We start from the raw sequence: 6,320 nt of genomic DNA, 5'->3' as shown, positions 1-6,320 counted from the left end.
TCCTGTGTATTACCTGTGCTTTCTTTTCGAGCGTCCTTCGTTGTGTTTGAGAAGCGCAGCGCGCTGCATGTGTCGACCTGTTACCGTTGTTAGTTCGTGGTCATCCTGTGCGTGTTTTTTTCGTGAGTCCTTTGCACTTGTTCGCCGTGCTGCAAGTATCGAGCTGCTTGGTGTTCTTCTTGTCACTGTGTAATTCGTTGCTATCGCATTCACTACTTCACCGTTGCGGCGAAACTGTTACTTTTTTGAATGCCTTTCATATGATTGTGGCATTCAAGAATTATGGCATAAGTTAAAATAAAAAGCAACTTACTGATACCTACATTCCCAGTATACAATGCGGTAGACTCAAAAAGCGAAACAAACCATGGATGACTGCGCGTATTGGCCGCGAGATCGAGCGGAGTCGCCGCCTGGCGGCTACTGGCTGAAGCGCGCCTAGTGTGGATTGCTCCCTGCGTCGTCTGCTAGCCACGTCGTGTTTGCATGTGCGCGTACGTCCTGCACATTCTCAATGGGCGGTTTGTTCTGTTATGTTAGCGCGATTTTAACTGCTCGTACGTATACCTAACATTGTGTACAAAAGCAAATGGGCTTGCTCGGCTGCATGCGCATTGTAATCAGATCAGTGAGTGCGACTTTCGAGAAGGCTGTGTATTGGTGTCGTACCCTTCGTTCGCCAGAATCATTTCAGTGCTGATGCCGCTTTCTGGTTCAAGCACATCGTAAAGTGCGCTTGGCATAGTCCCAAACATGAGGAGCATTAAATTGTGTGTGAATGCAGCGTTTTAGCGACTCCGTGGTAAACAAAAACGAGGCTCATGCACTTTCGCGTTGTTGTTAGGTGTATAACTGCGGCACTGTAGTTCATGATGAGCTTTAGTTGCGCGTAAGATGTCCTTTTATTTTACGGTCGTGGTCCCGCTACAGCGAAATATTTCTATCGAGTGAAGTCTGAGACTTCGGTACTCAAACTGTCCCTAAAGAAACAGACAATGGAATGACACGGCAGTGATAAAACGGTGTTGCCGCGCGCAATTTGAACTTGGGGCGAAATTTACGCAGAACCACCCGTGTTCTTAGCCCGACGGCGTGCCTTACATTTATGTCGTATAATTTCACGCAAAACCTCATCCTTTCAATCGATGAAAGCTCTGTGCTAAACTCTTACCTGCGTATGCGTATTCGCGTGAACAGTGCCATTGAACTCATTGCACGGGAATATGGGCTGGTATACAAATGAACAAGAAGTAAACACTTAAAGGGGCCCTGCAACACCTTTCTTAGTTATATTGGAATAGTCTCATTATTGACGTATGTCTCTTCACGAGTCATATGCCGCAAATATTTTTGGAATCCGTCAAGTCTAAGTGGTGTTACCAAATTATAGAGATCACGTTACCCAGCTTTCTCCCTCAACTCAACGCAGCGAGCGCGCGGCGTGAAGGGAGGGAGGGAGAGCGGAGGTGCGAGGAGGAGACGTCAGCGCCGGCGGCATTTTTTTTTTCCATTTTTTCTCTCTGGCGTCTCGGCGCAACCACGTGGTCTGTGGCGCCACTACCGGTCGGCTCGCGCGGTCGTCGTCGAGCGGCGGAGCCCATGGCACCGTGTATCGCGCGTGCTTGAAAACTGCGAGTCGGTTTGGTAATGTTGGGTGTGCACCTCGAATTGCCGTAGTGTTTTCATCGCTCTGCCAACCATGGACGCAAACTTGCGTGCGCGTTTGGAACGAATGACAGCTGAGATGGGTTTCGACCCACACTCCGATACACCGCCTCGTCGCACTGCTCGCGCTTGAATCGTATTCAACACGGCAAAGCTGCGTGCACCCTTCTCCCAGTGGCGGTACTTCGATGCTGTTTGCTCTTCGAATGCGGGCGCACAGCGAGTGCGGGCTGACAACAAAGAACTAAAGACTAGAAGAAAGGATCGTGGGGCATCGGGCCGGCGCGGACCCATCCCCCGGCTGTCTGCAGCTACCGTGAAAATGCGAGTCTGCTTGGTTGCTGTGTCGCGGTTTCTCGGGAACCTGAGACTACGGGGAGGATACGCCGAGGTACGGCTCGATGACATACTGAACAGACAGCGAACGGGACTCTCGCCATACAGCGAACACAGGTATCCTAAGCTAGCCGGCGCCAGCATCGTTATCGGAGAAATGCTGCACCGCTGCCTCGGTCGGTCGTGAGAACGTGCCGGCGATGCAGTTTCCAGCTGACGAGGCAACACTCGAACGGCTGCCACACTCAACGGCAACCGGCGATGGTCAAAAGCACAGAAATATTCACGATTTCGGCACTGCACATGGTGAAGAAAACGCAACGACGCAACTACGAGCAGACGAGCTGTCGGTGAGACCGGAAGTGCTAATATTAATGTTTGTTCGGTGTTTTAACGGCATAACACAATATAAACATACATATTATCTACTTATTGAACTCAAAATTAACAATTAAGGTAATAATGAGGGTGTTATCGTGATTATAACATCAGCCAATGGTGGAACTGCCGACAATCGCGTCATATATTGCGGACAAATACATCATTTGTCGAGAGAAGAGGGAGCGATTTTCAGCTGACTTTGAGAATTTATTGTAAATTCCAGGCCGCTCGCTTCGCTATAATATTTGGCTCGCGTGTTCTCGGGAGCCTCGACTACCGATTGGCAGCGCTTTTTGACCCTGCTCAAAAAGTGTTGCAGGGCCCCTTTAAAGGGACACTAAAGGCAAATAACAATTTATGTCAGAGTGAAAGCTCAACGTATGACGTCTACAGCAGTGCCCTACTTACCGAGAAATTAAGCTAAATGTATCACACGATGAGCGCCACGAGTGGCACATTTTGAAAATGATCCCGATGACGTACGAGAGTCTGCCTACAATTATTCACTAGTAATCAAACTAGCAGCAATAAAAAAAGAACCTTCCGTGTATCAAAAGACGTAATAAAATGCTGTTTGTTCGTTTCTGTTTGATTCATGGAAAAAAGAACCTCTGTGGCGTTGCCATGGGGAACGGCGTGCGTGGTTGAAAAGTTCCGTTTTCCCCGAACTGCGCTTCGCCCGGCGCCCTGCTTCGCCCACGCGGTCGCGTCTCAGTGGTAGTTTCGGTATCGCGTACTGCCGCGTGTGTTTTGCGCGCTCGTGAAAGTCGCTCTGACAGAAAGTTCGACAAAATGCCGCATGCGTGTGATGTTGCCGGATGCCCGAATGGCGCACGCCGCCATTGCACGCCGCCGCGCAGTAAAGGCGGGCAACGTTGGACACGTTAGCAGTGACGTGTGAAATACTGATTTCAGGCGGGTGATTTGAAGTGCGCTAACGCGATGCGGACTACTAAAACGTGATTTTATTTCAAAATAAGCACTTCCTTGGCACAAAAGTAGCACTACGAGGTTTCTGGACCGCTATTTCAACAATCAACGTCGACTTACTATTTGCCTTTAGTGTCCCTTTAACAGGCACAGGCGCACCTATGGTATACACGCGACAGATGAGGAGGGAATCTGTCTGCTTTACATGTTGTTATTGAATGCACACAAATGGAGATGGAGAGGAAACTCCGTTTCCCCAGGGATTTGAAGAGATACATCCAGCTTCATCCATCACTCTTCTTATCAGACAGCCCCATGTTTTCATTTGATAAGCTATTGCACTTTTTAAGTGGCGTTCATTTACAACAACTTCTATTCTGGAAACATAGGTCGCAGCCTGGCCCTCAACGCTGAGAGTAAGGCTTGCTTGCATGTTGGTGGTATCGGTGGCTTATCAGTCTCTACCATGGTAGGGCCATTTGGTATGAAGCCACTGGGTACATTTGTAGCTCTTGATTTACTTTGGTCCTATACGCCACGTTTCCTTTTACTTGCGTGCAGTATCATCGCTGCTCATGACATCCCTACCGCCACGCGAAAAGTGAATTGATTTTACGCACTAAGCGAATAATTCATCTCACGGCTTTAAAATAATCGATATCTTTTTTCCCGTACCCATGTATCCATGGTCATATAGTTGTGTGGCAGAAATACTCCCCAAATACTCGATTTTTTTTCTTAGACTGTAGTACACGTTTGACATTCATTGCACCAGGCCCGTAGCCAGGGGGGGGGGGGAGTTCCTGCCCCCCCCCCCCGAAATTTGGGTAAAGTACGTGTTTTTACCAAAAATAAATAATAAAAATAAGTGTTTTTCTCAAAAAGTCAAGGTTTTCAGCAAGTGGGCCCCCCACACCCCCGAAAAAAATTCCTGGCTACGGGCCTGCATTGCACACACTTCGTGTGATTATCATAATTTTATTATCTATATTTTGACTTTAGGCACGTTTAGTGCGCAAGATTTTAGGCCCTCTTACAGCCACGTTGGCCCCGCCACGGTGGTCTAGTGGTTATGGCGCTCGACTGCTGACCCGAAGGTCACGGGATCGAATCCCGGCCGCGGCGGCTGCATTTTCGATGGAGGGGAGAATGTTTGAGGTCCGTGTGCTTAGATTTAGGTGCACGTTAAAACCCTAGGTGGTCGAAATTTCCGGAGCTTTCCACTACGTCGTCCCTCATAATCATATCGTGGTTTTGGGACGTTAAACCCCAGATATTATTATTATTACAGCCATGTTGCACTGAGCCATAGTCATCAATCACACCAATGCGTATCCATTATACTTTGCCTTGGCGCTCTATGGCCATCGTAGTCTTTGCACGATATAATAATAATAATAGATAACTGCGTACGGCAACCCGCCACGATGGTCTAGTGGTTATGGTGCTCGACTCCTGACCCGAATGTCGAGGGATTGAATCCTGGCCACGGTGGCCGCATTTTCGATGGAGGCGAAAATACTTTAGGCCTGTGTACTTATATTTAGGCGCACGTTAAAGAACCCCAGGTGGTTGAAATTTCCGAAGCTCTCAAGTACGGCGTCTCTCATAATCATATCGTGGTTTCGGGACCTAAAACCCCAGCAATTATTATTAACCACGTACGGCAATCAAAACAACTCTTTCGCGCAGTACCAAGGCTTGTCCGTGACGTGCCAGTCTTTTGCGATTTTCAAGCGCAATTTAAAAATACAAATCCTATTCAAGTCGCGAAAAGAGTGCTCGATTCTGTCACTATAATTCACAGTATCTTTCACTTCTACCAGTGTCTTGTGACACATTCTGGCCGGTCCTGTTACTACAGGCACGCAGCTGCAGCAAACAATAGAAATAGACAGGCGTGGAGCTGAAAAACGAAACCGAACCCATTCGGAAATGCGCGGGAAGCATCGCGGTGTGCATCGTGGGTTTACCGGCGGTAGAGTGACCTAGAATAGGGGGAGTGTCCAAAGCGCCGCGCGAATACATGGGAGGAGCGAGGGCCTTTTGCGGTGAACTTCCGCGCCGCGGCGCTGCCGTGCCGGAACCGTGGGCTTTCTCCGCGGCGGAAGGCGCGTCAAAGCGGCGAGCGTCTGCTACGCGCGTGATATTTTGGACGCTATTAGCTAAAATTGCGGAGATTTTGGCAATATTTAATACTGCGTCACTGCAACATAATACAGCAGCGACTCATCACACAGAAAACGCGTTTGTTAGTTTGTGTGTTGTGAAACGGGAATTTTGTATATATTATTTCAGCTGGTTTGTCACCGCATTGGTCCACACTTCCGCGGCTGTTTGAGGAACGCATCCTGCGCGCACTTCAGCGTGAGAAAAGGCGCTTAACTTACTTTCATGTGGAATGATGAACGAAAACTTGGTGCAGGAAAGAATAAACTGAAGATAACCAGGCGAACGTAGCACATAATGCACGTAGTAACTAGCTCATGCATGCTAACGCGTTTGCACCCTTCATATTCTATCTTTTATTTCGTGCATTCGATTTGTTTTACAAGGCTGCCGACGGCGCTCTGCTGTTTCAAGCCATTTCATGCGAAGCCGAATGTGTCAGTCGGCGTGGCCGCGGTACCAAAAGTAAAAAATTACTCGCGTCTCGTTCACGTGGTATACACGAAAATTAGCACGGAGGGGCACGAATGTATACGTATGCCCAACACGACCGATAGGTCATGACATCACTAACTTGACATGCTTGCCATTTGCGTAACGACTAACAATAATAATATGACGTGTGGCGCGCAAACCCGCTTTCTGTAGCCAGAAATAATTCTGACGATGTGTGGTCTGACGATTTGTTTCCGTCAGGCTATAAAAAACGTGGTGGTCACCTGTATCGATGTAAGCATGTTAGACTTACCCATACATTTTGAAGAACTGACCGCATAGGTAAAATGTATGCGAAAAAATTACATGAAAAAAAAAAACATGGTCTCTTATGCATTCGCCTG

This window comes from Rhipicephalus sanguineus, chromosome 1, assembly GCF_013339695.2.
Source record: "Rhipicephalus sanguineus isolate Rsan-2018 chromosome 1, BIME_Rsan_1.4, whole genome shotgun sequence".
Classification (NCBI taxonomy): domain Eukaryota; kingdom Metazoa; phylum Arthropoda; class Arachnida; order Ixodida; family Ixodidae; genus Rhipicephalus; species Rhipicephalus sanguineus.
Note: the sequence above shows the minus strand (reverse complement) of the source record.